Here is a 16,311-nt window from a genome sequence, read left to right on the forward strand (position 1 = left end):
ATTGGACCTCAGTAAAGTCAATTGAAATCTTCTGGAAGGAATTCTAGATGCCATTAAGAACATTTTTGATTCATGGGAGGAGGTAAAAATAGAGACATTAACAGGAGTCTGGAAGTTGATTCCAACCCTCATAGATGACTTGGAAGGGTTCAAGACTTGAGTGGAGGAAGTCACTGCAGATGTGGTGGAAACAGCAACAGAACTAGAATCAGAAGTGAGCCTGAAGATTGAACTGAATTGCTGCCATCTCATGATAACTTGAATAGATGAGGAATTGCTTAACAGATAATGAAAGAAAATGGTTTCCTGAGATGGAATCTACTCCTGGTAAAGATGCTGTGAACATTGTTGAAATGACAGCAAAGGTTTTAGAATATTATAATACATAAATTTAGTTGATAAAGCAGCATCAGAGTTTAAGATGATTGACTCCAATTTTGAAAGATGTTCTACTGTGATAAAATGCTACCAAACAGTACTGTACGCTATAGAGAAAACTTTCATGAAAGGTGGGGCCAATCAGTGCAGCAAACTTTATCATCGTGTTATTTTAAGAAATTGCCACAGCCACCAAAACCTTCAGTAACCACCATCCTGGTCAGTAGGCTTCAACATTAAGGCAAGATCCTCCAGCAGCTTTTGATTATGACTTGCTGAAGGCTCAGATTATCATATTTTTTTTTTAGCAATAAAGTATTTTAAATTAAGGTATGTACGTTTTTTGACAGAATATTATTGCATATACTTAATAGACTATAGTATAGTATAAATATAACTTTTTTATACGCAGTGGGAAACCAAAAAGCTCATGTGGCTGACTTGATTGCAATATTTGCTCTATTGCAGTAGGCCGGGGCTGAACCCACAGTATCTCCAAGGTATGCCTGTGTCAGGGGAAGGGGTACCGCAGGAGGGGAAATCCCATGAGGAAAGTCAGCCAAGTGATCACTTGATATTTCAAGACATAGGAAATTCAGCACTGTAAAAAATTAAGCTCAATAATTATACTGCCACAACTGTATTTCCAGTGTACAAGGCGCCAATAATTGGATCACTCACAAGACAACACACTGCGTTTAACATTTTTATTTTTAACTCCGCTTTGGTAGTACAAAAGTCATAAAAGTACAAACCAGACAGTTAAAAATACACTTGACGTTCGAAATGGTGAAAAATTTTCTTTACAAATTTTTACATCAAGGTAGTAGCCAACTCACTGATGACACCAAAAAGTTGTCCATCATTAGTGTTTTCTAGAGAAAGTCTGTTGTGGATTCCCTCATCCTTAGAAAGAAGGAGAAGAAACACAAGACCTGTAAACATCAGTTACTTTGGGAACACTTACGAATTCTCATCAGATAGTTCAGTATAAACCAGTAAAAAGCGTATGTGTTGAAAATACTGAACGCTTAATTTTGGCAAATTTGGAAGCCTGCCAGACAAAAACTGCTCAAGTATTAGAAAATATTTAAAACATACTCTTGGTATCAATACAGTTTTAAATATTTTTAAGTATTCTCTTGCCTGTTGTATTGCTATTTTAAAAAAAAGTGCTCTGACTTGAATTAAGATGGAAAAATAATTAAAGCTAAAGACTATCTTACATTTTATCCCCCACCATTTTGAGGGCATATTTTTAAAGCAAAAAAGTATGCTTATTTGTTTTTAATTAAAACGATTAGCCTAGACTGCACATATATTATTTACACTAATACATACCCCTAAAAGTCCTATATTGCTACTTTCTGGATCTCAGTGAAATTTATTTCCATACTGACTTTCTCCATTCCACAGTGTATATGAATGTGTACACACACAGTGTTTATTAGTTGTCAGTAAAAATTCTCATGAAACTGAATTCCCCATTTATTTAGAAGGTTAGAAATGTTTAGTTTGATGCTGGAAATAGAATCATTTAAGTCTATATACAGTAAATACTTTGAAGTATATTTTTATGGAAATCATCTTTTGGGAGACAAATGAAAGATGTGCTTTTTCTATATGAAACAAAAGAAGTGCTCAAGGCACCCCCAACACTGACATGGAGGCGGGTCTTGGAGACCTTGTAACTGGCCTCCCCCACAGCTCACCCCAGAGCTATCATAAATCATGTAATACTATTTATGCCTCTGGGTCCTTTCAGGTGTTTTGTAAAATGTACAGTTACAAAAAAAAAGGAAAAAGAAAAGTTTGCCAGGCCTAAAGGGAAAGTAACTGGAGTGTTTTAAATAATGAGCATTAGTTACAGGATGAAAAACAGGAAATACACAAAGAAAAACATGCCAGATGTAGGTGCAGGCCAATCTTATGTGAGAAGCAGGGTTCTTTTGTTTTGGCCTTCGGTTGTCCAAACAAATTTGTGTGTGTGTGACTTTAAACCATTTTCTCCTTTATTCAATGGATTAACCAAGAATCGCTCAGCTAAAGGTTAAAAAAAAAGACCAGGTGCAGTGGCCCACGCCTATAATCCTAGCACTTTGGGAGGCCAAGGCGGGTGGATCACCTGAGGTCAGGAGTTCAAGACCAGCCTGACCAATATAGTGAAACCCCATCTCTACTAAAAATACAAAAATTAGCCAAGTGTGGTGGTGCATGCCTGTAATCCCAGCTACTTGGGAGGCTGAGGCAGGAGAATCACTTGAACCTGGGGAGGTGGAGATTGCAGTGAGCCGAGATTGTGCCACTGCACTCCAGCCTAGGGTACAGAGAGAGACTCTGTCTCAAAAAAAAAAAAAACCTTCTCAAAATATGTAAGTGCTGTAGGAGTGACATGGTAGTGGCAGGAGTTAATGCTGAATTTGTGGTCAAGGAATCCAAAGTCTAGCATCTGGTCCCATCTGACTCCATGGTCCCTTGGGGAATCAACTCCTCAGGGCTAGACTAGATTATTTCCACTGAGCTTTTACCACTGAAGATTCATCTTTTATCTTTTGTAACAGCTAACCTGTATGTATGAAGATCTTCTTACAACCAGTGTCAAAATAGGATGTAGGAACTGGAAAAAGAAACACACACTCACGTGCACACATGTATACACATATACACACACACCCCTGAGCATAAGCTCAGACTGTACATAAAGAGTATCACTGCACGTACTCATCATAATGGAAAAACTACAGTGTGTACACCAAGGCCTGGGATTAGGGGCTGGGAAGAGTAGAGGCTGGGAGTGGTTAAGAAGATAAAAACAGCTCTTCCCTTCCCTGGAAGTATAATAAAATTTTCAACAGACTCTTTCAACCAAAACTTGTTTCAAAGCAAACTGAATTCTGTATACGGCGCAGCAATAATATTCCCTTTTAGGTTTTGTCCACGTGCCTGCTGACTCCATGATAGAAACTGTATAAAATATATAAAAATATTCCCAAGGCAACTTCATATCTTGTAAGTTTTCAGTCTCTTAGAGCTCTTCAAGTCAAGTCATTGCTGCAAGAGAAAACAAAAAACGTAGATCTTTAACCAAGGGTAAGCATCATATCACATATTAATCTGCCTGAATATTTAAAAACACAGAAGAATTATTATCTATTCTTACCCTGTCCCATGCCATCCCACCCCATTCCTTCTACCACTGTACATTTTTTTCTAGAATTCAGTCTAAAGAAATTTAAGTAAAATATAATTAATTCCAAGAGTTCTCTCAAGATCTGGCTGTTTAAACGTATGTGCCCCTCCCCCTTTCTCTCTCTTGCTCCTGCTTTTCCCATGTGATGTGCCTTCCATAGGTGTCTTTCTAAAGCCCCACCAAAGCGAGTTGACTGGAAGTCTCTACTGACCATCCAAGACAGCACGGTTGGGATTTCAAGTAAGAACACAATGATTAAACATTCCATCTGAGGTCTTTATTGTACCTTCAGGGTTCTGGATTGTATTTTTAAGTCATTCTAACAACTGGCCCTTGTCAATGTCTATGTTTACATTACAAACAAAGGCCCATACTTGTAAAATAGCTCCCTGCTTTTCAAATGACTTTTTATAACTATCTCATTTAATGAACAGCTCTGTGACTTTTTACTTTCCTCTTTTACAGACTGGGATAACCCAGGACAGGAATAAAATTATAGAGCTCCCCGTGTATGCTGAAATACACATACCATGCAGGTGAACCCACACAAGGTTAAGGAACAAAACGTTCTCCTATCTGCCAAAATCATGTGTACCCTATAAATGCTAAACAAAACCAGAGATAGACTCAGCTTGCAGAAATATGAAGAAATAGCATGAAGTTGCTAGAAGTGTTTTGAAGAACATACTTTTTACTTATTTTACAGCTTGTCCTTCAAGATATGTACCTTATTATTATCTATGTTATCCTCTTCTGTCATTTGGTCATCCATAATATTCAATGGTATATTCAATATAATATTCATTTGGTCATCCATAATATTCAATATTACATTCAATATAATATTCAAAGAGAATAGAGACAGAGCACAAGAGGAAGAATGAGGGAGACAGACAGAAAGAAAGAGATTTATTTCCCAAATGAGATGATGAGTAAAGGACCTTTATCCCCTTAGCTAAAAAGGAAATGAAACATTGTCCAATAAAACAGCATGGATCAAGTTTTTAATTCTAATGAAATAAGTAATACCCTGTACTGAATTGCCAAAACTGTACAAGAACTGCAGATTTTTACTGTAAAACTGAACAAAGTCAAGTCTGGAACTACTTTCAGGTAGGTGTCAATTCATATAAACATTCTAGCAGAGGGGGAAAAAAGGTAGAAAGGCCAGAGGTAGAGACATATAAAAATGGCCCTAAAAAAAAAAAAAAGGAAAAAATGAGAGGGAATTTTCCAGGCAAAACCTTAAACTAGGCCATTATCTAGAAAACAGGTATGGTATTCCATTATTTTTATGTCTCCTCTTTATGTGCTCCCTTAGAACTAGACATTTTTGCATCAAGGAAAATAACAAAGTCAAAGGTGGGGGATGTCAGGCCTAGAAACTAATGTTTCATCACAGTAACAGTTTTCACTGCAACCTACAAACACTCCTCATTTTGAGTGTTTTGCACAGATTTGACCGGCTTTAAGAATTGGGCATGCAAGAATACAGGCTAAGCTAAGAAGGAGGGGCCTGGATTCAAATCCAGACCCCTACTGCCAGCTGTGGAACCGTGGCTGTCTCTGTAGCATTCTCTCCTAGGGTTACTGGGGATTTGACATGAGATGATCCTATGCACAACGCTTAATATGAGGAAAAGCAATCAGTATGCTCCGAAAGGTTAACCATTCTGGTCATTACCATCATCCAGTTCTCTGCTCTCAACAATCACATTAGTTTTCTTCAACAGCTGCCTTCTGCAGCTGATAAAAACTGCACTATCTACAATATCTTTGAGAGAGGAAGTAAAAAATACAAATCGCTGCTTAAAGTCCTCACTGCTAATACCAGAAACTAAGCAGAAAAGAGAAAGTTAATCTTATTAAAACCCTTGCAGTTCTGGTCTCTCCTTACAAACACACATTTATTAGAAGGTAGCACATTACTGGCACAACACTATGACCTTCCAGGTATTTCTTTAACCCAGAACAATAATAAAAGTGTTACAAGGTGCCTTCCATATTGTCCTGCAGCAGTCAGAAATCATGTGTGGGTGGGCACAGATACACCAGAAAAGCTAACAGGAGTGGGTGAGAAAGGAAACACCCACCCACTCACTGTTCCCAGTTGCCATCACATGGGACCACACCACACTGAGCAAGCCTGGCCTCTCTCTCTTCGGGAGAAATTTGGTGATTACAATTTACACAAGTGAGTACTCAAGCTGTAAAAAAATTAAGCAAAGTTCCATTACATGGAAAACACAATTCAGAAATCCCAAAGTGTAACCATTTTGCTTATAAAACAAGACTGATGGATAAAAATTAAGAACCGCCCAGAAGATTTATCTGGAACAAAGGAAGAGGTTGTCTTTTTCTTTAGAGTTTATTGCTTATGACATAATCTTATAAAGATAAAGCCATGATCCTCTCATTATATTATGGTTCCACTGAAGCTGCCATATGTCTCTGATTAGGATATACATACAAATATCTACGCCTTGTTAAAAAGGATTCTCTAGAAAAAAAAAAAGAAATTGATCCCTTTAAAAATTAGAAACACGTTATAAGAAATTAGGAGCCTAAGCGGATTAATGAAGAGTAAATGCTAAAATCTCAAAATGTAGGGTGTTAAGGAAGAAAAAGTCTATCTGATTAATAATAACAGCGCTGGCATTTGCAGAGCACTTTCTCTGTGCCAGGTACTGTCATGCTAAGCACTCTAGGATCATTAACTCAATCTTCCCGATGACTCCATGAGTCAATGATTCCTATTTTCATAGGAGGAAACTGAGGCTTCCAGGTTCAATAATTTACCAAAGGCCACACAATTGGTAACGGGAAAGTAGGAAATCCATCCCAGGCAGTAAGACCTGGAAGACCACAAAGCTACCTCCACGCTGCACTGCTATCCGGTCACCCCGGACACACCCACAGCATCACTGGAATCCTCTGGTACCCTCGCTTCTCTGCTCCCCACCTATCTGGCGGGCAACAGAAAGGAAATGCAGAAACTAGAAATGCCGCCAGGGTCTCTCTCAGGGGAAATCACTGTGGTTGCATGAACAGTTAAATGATGCTAAAAAGCTATACTTTAAAGGGGCCCAGTCCCTGGGAAGATCAAAAGTATACACCTACACAACACTGAATTCTGATCTCATTCTAAGACAAGGCTATGGAACCACACAGTCGGATTAATAATTTTCTTGACCACTTTTAAATAAAATAAATAGAGAACGTCGTTTATAGAAAGAGTTACATGACAGCAATATTAACACCGAAGTCCTGGAGCTACATTTAAGTGATCATTCACTGATAATCTGTGCTCCTTTAAGGCTCACACTTCTTAGTTAGAGATTTATCTTGTTCCAGGCTCTGCTGACCATTCTGCGGTTGAACACCTGCAGGTTATTGCTGTGCATGTGACACCATGGTCCTACAACGGTACTGCCTGCGTAGATCGGCATCTTGGCAGATATAGATTAATGGGATCACATCACAATGTACTCAGTGCTTATAGTCCTTTACATCTTGCTCTGGTCTAAACTGTGTGTTAAATTTTATAAATTAACATGTATACCTTCTTATTTTACTAAAGGCTCTTGTTTAACAAACCCAATAGATTCATGCTAATCTAGGCTAATCCATACAATCTTTTAAAATCAGTGTTTCCCAGAGTGATCAGCAGAACCTGCTTTAGAATCAGCTTAAATATTACCAAAAACTGCATATTCCTTAGGCCCCTCCCTGAGACCTACTAAATCAGAATCTATGGGGTTGCAGTCCAGGACTCTGCTTTCCTATAAGGTGCTTCATTGATTCTAATGCACGTATGAAGGTTTAAGCTTTTAGGTAAGACCCAGTACTAATGTTTGTCAACTGATTAAAAACAGCAAGAATTAAATCCACTTCCAAAGGGTAAACCCTGCAAACACAACACTATAAAGTCAGCGGAGGTCAAAAAATATATCTCAGAAATGGGGGAGAAAACAAATATGACAAAATCATTTAAAGACTGAAATATTAATTAAAAATTGCAGTAACTTGGCCAGACATGGTAGCTCATGCCTGTAATCCCAGCACTTTGGGAGGCCGAGGCAGGCAGATCGCTTGAGGTCAGGAGTTCGAGACCAGCCTGGCCAATATGGTGAAACCACGTCTCTACTAAAAATACAAAAATTAGCTGGGCATGATGGCACGTGCCTGTAGTCCCAGCTACTTGGGAGGCTGAGGCAGGAGAATCACTTGAACCTGGGAAGCGGAGGTTGCAGTGAGCCGAGATTGCGCCACTGTACTCCAGCCTGTGTGACAGAGTGAGACTCCGTCTCAAAAAAACAAAATAAAACAAAACAAAACAAAAAATCAGTAACTCAATTTGAACTACAAAATTTTAAAATTACAGAATCAGTTTTTAAATGTATTTCAAAGTAGTTGGGAACTAGAATTCGACTAATTTGCAGAGGGCTCTTTTAATGATGAGATGAATGCCATATTATCACACCTGTTAAGGAATCACTGAGGGCCAACTATGTACAAGATGCCACCTAAAGTCTCGGCAAAGGATGAGAAGACACCATCCAAAGGCACTGCCCAAGCTCTGAAGGAGCTTAGTGTATGCATGGAGGAAGCTTAAACAATCAGCTTCGATGCAAGAAAAACTGAGACATGCTGCATATCGTTTTTAAACACAACTGGAATATTTTATAACTTGTTTTTTCATCTAATAATATACAGTAGATGCTCTGTGTCTGTACATATAACACTACTTCAATCTTTCAATCTTTTTTTTTTCTTTTTTTTTTTTTTTTAGAGACAGGGTCTCACTCTGTTGCCCAGGCTAGAGTACAGTGGCACAATCATGGCTTACTGGAACCTCAAACTCCTGGGCCACCACTTTAGCCTCCCATGTAGCTGGGACTACAGGCGCATGCCACCATGCCCAGCTAATTTTTTTAATTTTTTTTTTTTTTTAAGTAGAGACAGGGTCGCTATGTTGCCCAGGCTGATCTCAAACTTCTGGCTTCAAGCAATCCTCCAGCCTCAGCCTCCCAAACTGCTGGGATTACAGGTGTGAGCTATCACACCCAGCATCTACTTCAATCTTTGGCATTTGCAGGCCATTATGAAATGTATAAGGCACAATTCATTTACTTAATCTCCCATTGATAGATATTTAAAGATGCTTCCAGTTACTTGCTACTATAAATAATGCTGAAGTGAACAACTCTGAACATTATCTTTGCATTTATGCATGATATTTATTAATTGGAATAATTTGGTCAAAGAGTACATATTTAAGTTTTTACAGTACCAGATTGCCCCCACAAAGGTCTAGACCATTGTAGCCTCCCTGCTTTGGTGTGGGATAATGTCCATCTCCCTGCACCCTCTTGATTTTTGTTTGTTTGTTTCTCTCTCTTTTTTTTTGAGATGGAGTTTCGCTCTCGTTGCCCAGGCTGAAGTGTAATGGTGTGATCTCGGCTCACTGCAACCTCCGCCTCCCGGGTTCAAGTGATTCTCCTGCCTCAGCGTCCTGAGTGAGTAGGTGGGATTACAGGCATGCGCCACCACCCCCAGCTATTTTTGTATTTTTAGCAGAGACGGGGTTTCTCCATGTTAGTCAGGCTGGTCTTGAATTCCCAACCTCAGGTGATCTGCCTGCCTCAGCCTCCCAAAGTGCTGGGATCACAGGCGTGAGCCACCACACCCAGCCTCCCTGCACCCCATTTTTTTTTTTTTAGAAGGAGTCTCGCTCTGTCACCCAGGCTGGAGTGCAGTGGCGCAATCTCGGCTCACTGCAACCTCTGCCTCCCAAGTTCAAGCGATTCTCCTGCCTCAGCCTCCCGAGTAGCTGGGACTACAGGCGTGCGGCATCACACCTGGCTAATTTTTGTATTTTTAGTAGAGACAGGGTTTCACCATATTGGCCAGGCTGGTCTTGAACTCCTGACCTCGTGATCCACCTGCTTCAGCTTCCCAAAGTGCTGGGATTACAGGCATGAGCCACTGCGCCCGGCCCCACACCCTTTTAACCAAGGTGACCACATGAACCAGTTTGCCTGGGAGGTCTTGGGTTATATATGTTTACCCAGAATAATTATTCACAGTGTTCCCTTTTATTATCTGTAGAGTCTCTCTCTGTCACCCAGGCTGGAATGCAGTGGCATGATCCTGACTCACTACAGCCTCCAACTACTGAGCTCAAGAAATCCTTCCACCTCAGCCTCCCAAGTAGCTGGGACTACAGGTGTATGCCACATGCCCAGCTAATTTTTTAACTTTTAATTTGTAGAGACAGGATCTCACTATGTCGCCCGGGCTGATCTCAAACTCCTGGCCGGCCTCAAGCCATCCTCCCACCTCAGCCTCCCAAAGCACCGGGATTACAGGTGTGAGCTACCTCCTCATTTTGGATGTGAGTTATATGGTCATGCTAGTGTTAACATTCATCTTTGCCACCAGAGAAGCAAAAAGTGATCTCAGTTTGGATTTATTTCATTATTAGTAAAGTTGGGCATTTTTTATGTTTATTGACTACTACATCTTCCATGAGTTGCATATTATAACCCCCAATTTGGGGAGGGGGCTTAATAACTAAAACCTTAATTTTTTAATATCAATAGTGAGAAGCTTTCTATGTATGTGGGTCAATTCAGGAAAAATAATGTTTCTAGGTGTTTTTCTCCATTCAAAATAGAAATCACTTTTTTTAACTAGCATAGACAGAAATGTATATTCCTGCAAATTATATTATCTTCTTTGTTGAATAATACCAGTGAGAAATTTTGCATTCCTTACAGTTTTGAATCTTCTGATATTAGATTTAGATCTGAAGTCTGAAGGTTGTTCTTTACTGGGTTATATTCTCATAGCAATTTCAACATACTTATATATTTAGCAACAATGGGTTTCCCAAGTGACAGCAACTGAACACTTGTGATTTACCAGCCTTTGAGAGGTAGAATCAGAGCACCTTATTCCAAGTAAAATGTAAGTGACATCAAAAGTTATTCTGTACCTGGAAAAACAAGGATTCAACTGGAAATTATTTAAATGCAATTCAGCAGTTCCCTACTAGTCTCAACACACTTCTGATTTAATGTCTACACTAAGCTACAGGCAGAATAACTTATTACTCTGAATAGTACCATCTCTTGCTAATAAGGAAAATGGAACAAGTAAGATATTGCCTCTACTGGCTTGTGAGCTAGACAGAGTTCAGCTAACTGGCCTTCAGTAAGCCTCCACTTGAATATCAAATGGACAATACTGCTATTACCTTACAGGTTATGTCTAACCTGGCCTCTCTGAGCTTCAAGAGAATCAAGAAATATCAAAAACATTAATTTTAACACTTTTCTTCACTACATGTTTAAATAGGGCTGATCTGATACAGTAATTTAACACCTAACCTATTTTGCACTTATTTAGGGCAAAGGAACAGTATCCCTACGAAGCAGTAGTAGTAGTAGTATCCCCACTTAACAGATGGAGAAGCTGGGGCATCAGAGGCTAAGTAATTTGGCCAAAGCTAGATAGCTAAAAAGTGACAGCCAAGATCTTGAGCGCAAGAAGTCTGATTCCAGAACCTCTATGGTGGAACCACTACAGTATCCTATGTCCTGTTACTTACAGAAAATAGGTACTGTTTTAACTTAAGCTATTTAATGTTAGTAGAACTCAAGGTCTCAAGGCACAAATTAAGAAAAACCGGCCGGGCGCAGTGGCTCACGTCTGTAATCCCAGCACTTTGGGAGGCTGAGGTGGGCAGATCTTGAGGTCAGGAGATCGAGACCTTCCTGGCTAATATGGCGAAACCTCTTCTCTACTAAAAATACAAAAAATTAGCCAGGCGTGGTGGTGGGCGCCTGTAGTCCCAGCTACTCGGGAGGCTGAGACAGGAGAATGGCGTGAACCTGGGAGGCGGAGCTTGCAGTGAGCCAAGATTGCGCCACTGCACTCCAGCCTGGGCAACAGAGCGAGACTCCATCTCAAAAAAAATAATAATAATAAAAATAAAAAATCCTGATTATAACCATTAATTCCATTTTCTTTCTAATTATAGGTAAAAATGTCTCTGAAAGCATTTCATTTTCCGCTTCCCTCAAGCCCCCTTGGGTCTGTCTTTAGGCCTTCCAAAGTCTCTAGCCTCCAACACTGTTGAATTTCTACAGTGAAAAGAGCAGATGTCAAACAGCTGATAGGGATAAAGAGGAAGAACAGATAAGCTCTCCTTCAGTGGGTCAACTCCTGGTCAACAATAGGAAGGGGCCCTGGGGCAGGCCCCTGCCCAGGGAGATATGTGCTAGGAGGAGACGGCTTGCTTTGGTGGCAATTCAAAGCAAAACAAATAAAAATTCCTGGTCCCCCATGTTGTCTAAACTCTGGGAATACGGATAAATATGTTTTAGTATCTCTCGTGCACAGAACAAGGCCATGGAATAATAACTTAGAAAAAACATCATAGTTGATGACAGCAAAGTATGTTTTGAGGTCCGCTCAAGACTCCCAGATCACGGCCATAAATGTACTGGAGCCACTCCCAACAATTGAGACAACTAGGGCATATAGCTTTTTAACTGTCTCCACCATTTTCACTCCTTATGGCTCAGTCAATGTGGGAGAGTAAAAGCTGGTTCTTCCTCAGTCATCTGTGAGTAAGACAAAATCTCAACAGTCAGGGAACCGCAGAACCTAAAAATCATTAACTTCAATAACAAGCAAGGTACCAACAAGTGTAGTATCTATGCTCTCATTTGTAGAAGGGCAAAAGGAGGGGCTTTATATACACAGATATATTGCATAAGCATGTATATGCACAGCATAATCCTGAAAGGACATAGAGAACACTGATTACAGTGGTGTCCTCTTGAGAAAAGGTTTAAGAGATGATACACGCAAAGGCGTTAGCGGGATAAAAATGGAGCAAAGATTTATTTTTGGGATTTATTTTTCACTCTGCAGACTTTTAGGCTGTTTAAATATTTTATCCTATGCATTTCTTATATTTCAGTTCTTTTTTAAAAATTCCATTTCAAACACTTGTAATATCCAATACACTGGAAACAGTAAAGGAATGAGCTATAAGGAAGCCCAGGTCCTGGCTCCGTAATCAACTCTCAGCATGATCTTGAACAACACAGGTAACAACACACACTGAACAAGGGGACTGGGAGGTGCAGGGGAGAAAAGTCTGGCATAAGCACTAGGATAGAAGCTCTGTAAGAGTATGGTCTTCATTGTCTGTCTGACACACTGCCACATCCCTGAACACAGCAAACTGCCTGGCACATAGTAGGGGTTCAAGTAATGCTTTTTTTTTTTTTTTTTTTTGGAGACAGAGTCTTGCTCTTGTCACCCTGAATGAAGTGCCATGGCATGATCTCGGCTCACAGCAATCTCTGCCTCCCAGGTTCAAGTGACTCTCCTGCCTCAGCCTCCTGAGTAGCTGGGACTACAGGTGCCTGCCACCATGCCTAATTTTTGTATTTTTAGTAGAGACAGGGTTTCACCATGTTGGCCAGGCTGGTCTCGAACTCCTGACCTCATGATTCGCCCACCTTGGCCTCCCAAAGTGCTGAGATTATAGGTGTGAGCCACCGCGCCTGGCCAAGAAATACTTTTTAAAGATATAATTGTACCTCCATTGATCTGAACTAGCAATCACAGGTGCTCTGAAGTCTGTAAGTCTATGACCTTCATCTACCTGGAAGACAACTGAATGGCTCACACACCTGGACCTGATCCAGGCAGAACCTTAAAATCCATCAGCTGCTCATCAGATGATCCCATCGGAGGCCAAAGGAGGCCATCCCAAGGCTGGAATGATCAGTTCTGTGAGCTATTGAGCTACGTGAAGAAACGGCGGTTGATTTGCTTTCTTGCCAAGAAAAGCAAAGCTCCCTCACACTCCATAGCCACTGAGCATGTAAGCTCCCAAGTATAAATTTCTTCCCATCCAAGCCCTCTCACTACCTAGCCCTGAGATATGGGGAACATTAATCCCTCTAAGCCTGGTTCTTCATCTGTAAAATAGGATATTATTACCTACAACTCCTAAAATTGCTTCTGAAGTCCCATCCCTCACTCAGCTTTTCTCTTCATCTGGCCGGTTCTACCTACCTAGTCTTTACAGAGCAGGGCCTGGGCAGATGCTAACCTCCCTCCACCTCCACATTTAAGATGGACTCAGTGGGCTCAGTCTTCCACACAGGAGTATGGCAGGCATCACAGCACTGCTTTTACCTTTGAGAAATGTGTTTAGCAACTGAAAACCAAGCCAGGTGGCCTAATCCATGCCTACTTTAGGTGCAGTTTCTTTTTATATTCTGTTGCCCCATAAGACCAGTGAATCAAGTTAACGGGCTCCCATCAAATCTGAGATCCTTTTGCTTTTTAAAGAAGATGCATTTTTCCTGGAAAAATTACAGCTAGAGAGAAAAAATAAACTAACTAGTAGTACCCTCAGTTTCTCATCATTACCTGCTTCCTGGAGAGTTAATAAAAGAAAAGCAATTGAGAGGACTGTAAATCAAGCAGTACAACTTCCGAGGGGGTCCCCGAGGAGCTTCTACTATAATTCCTGTCACAGAGTCCAAAAAAAGGAGCCAAGGAGCCTTTCCTCACTGCTAAAGGAGAACATGAAGGCGGCCGAAGGTCAGAAGAGCCACCCTGTGACCAGCCACGGATGCTCAGGAGGGAGTTTCAGCCGTGAAAGAGTCTTGACAAAGAGGAGACTTTTATGCCAAAGCAGAACACCGGCACAGCAGCCACGCTTAGGCCGAAAACGTCTCAGTCCAGCATTTCAATTTATCCTGCCCTCTGATCTTTATAATAAAAAGAACTTGTCAGTAAAACTTTTCCATCGCCTTGTTACTAATTTTAATTCCACCTCTTGGAAGAAGGAAATGGTGGTTCTTTCCTTTTTTTTTTTTTTTTTTTAGAGACACAGTCTCGCTCTGTCGCCCAGGCTGGAGTGCAGTGTGCAATCTCGGCTCACTGCAACCTCCACCTCCCAGGTTCACGCCATTCTCCTGCCTCAGCCTCCAGAGTAGCTGGGACTACAGGCGCCCGCCACCACGTCCGGCTAATTTTTTTTTGTATTTTTTAGTAGAGACGGGGTTTCACTGTTAGCCAGGATGGTCTTGATCTCCTGACCTCGTGATCCACCCACCTTGGCCTCCCACAGTGCTGGGATTACAGGTGTGAGCCACCGCGCCCAGCCGGGAATGGTTATTTCTAAGGCCTCCTTAATGCAAACAAGAAAATGGCCCAAATTCCTAAGGGACTTGACAAATACTATCTATTTCTGAGATGTCCTGAGAGTCCAAAGCTGTAATGTTCTTAAGATGTAAAAAGGAATTCACAGTACCAAAAGTTGATGCTTCAGAAATGACCTAACAAATAATTAAGACCACCAGGCGTGACAATTGTTAACAGCAGTGAATGTTTAGCAGATACTCCGTGCCAAGGATTGACTTATGAACTACACATACATCGTATCATGTATGTCCAGCAACTATCTCATTTTAAAGATCAAAAAACCGGGGCTTGAAAACATTAAGTAACTTGCCCAAAACCATTGGTAGTTAAGTGGCACAATTAAAAGTAAGGAGTTTAAAACCAAGCTTTTAACCACTAAAATAAATTACTAAAATAAAAATCAATACAATCGTCTGAATAAAACAAAAATAAAAACAGATGTCTAATATTATGAATTTTTGTCTTGATAAAAGAAATGCTACTGTAATACTACTAGAAAAACACATAGGAGGAAAGTTCCATGACACTGATCTGGACAATGATTTTTTGATAAGACCCCAAAAGCGCAGGCAACAAAAATGGACAAATGGGATTTCATCAAACTAAAAAGCTTCTGCAGAGCAAAGCAAACAATCAACAGAGTGAAGAGATAACTTATAAAATGGAAGAAAATATTTGCAAACCATACATCTTATAAATGGTTACTATCCAAAATATATAAGAAACACAAACAACTCAAAAGCAAGAAAACAAATAACCCAATTTAAAAATGGGGCAAAATGGGAAGGGAGGGTTGGGGAGATGATGGTCAAAGGACATAAAATTTCAATTAGACAGGAGGAATAGGCCATCAAATCCAAATTTGAGCAAAAACCTCTTTCAGGAAAAAATACAATTCTAAAGACTGTATCAGAAATCCGTTGCACAATATGGTGGCTGCAGTTAATAACAATGTATTGTATTCTTGAAAAATGCTAAGAGAGATTTTAAATATCCTCACCACAAAAAAATGATAAATATATGAAGTAATACATATGTCAATCAGCTCAATTTAGCCATTCCATAATGTATGCATGTTTCAAAACAACATGTTGTACATAATAAATATAGATAATTTTTGTCAATAAAATGTTAAAAATATTGTAATGGGCAAAGATTCTAAATAGAAATTTCTCAAAAGACCTACAAATGGCCAACAGATATATGGAAAAAAGGCTCAACATTACTAATCATCATGGAAATATAAATTAAAACTATAATGAGATAACACCTCACACTTGTTAGAATGACAATTATAAAAAAAAGTGCTGATGAGGATGTGGAGAAAAAAAATTCTTGCATACTGTTAGTGGGAATACACATTATTACAGTCATCATGGAAAACAGTATGCAAGTCACTAAAAAAAGTTAAAAACAGTCCGGGCACAGTGGCTTGCACCTGTAATCCAAGCACTTTGGGAGGCCGAGGCAGGTGGATCACTTGAGATCAGGAGTTCAAG

The 16,311-nt window shown here is 40.0% G+C and overlaps 1 protein-coding gene across 1 annotated transcript in view; it reads right to left on the reverse strand.

Moving 5' to 3' along the window:
* Positions 1–1,071: 1,071 nt before the first annotated feature.
* The window catches only part of RELL1 (RELT like 1), a 73,762-nt gene continuing 58,522 nt past the window's right edge, over positions 1,072–16,311 (reverse strand). The window contains exon 7 of the mRNA XM_054485618.2: positions 1,072–3,429. The gene's annotated coding sequence lies outside the window, so the exon portion shown is untranslated. The remainder of the gene's footprint in view (positions 3,430–16,311) is intronic.

Source organism: Pongo pygmaeus, chromosome 3, assembly GCF_028885625.2.
Source record: "Pongo pygmaeus isolate AG05252 chromosome 3, NHGRI_mPonPyg2-v2.0_pri, whole genome shotgun sequence".
Lineage (NCBI taxonomy): Eukaryota > Metazoa > Chordata > Mammalia > Primates > Hominidae > Pongo > Pongo pygmaeus.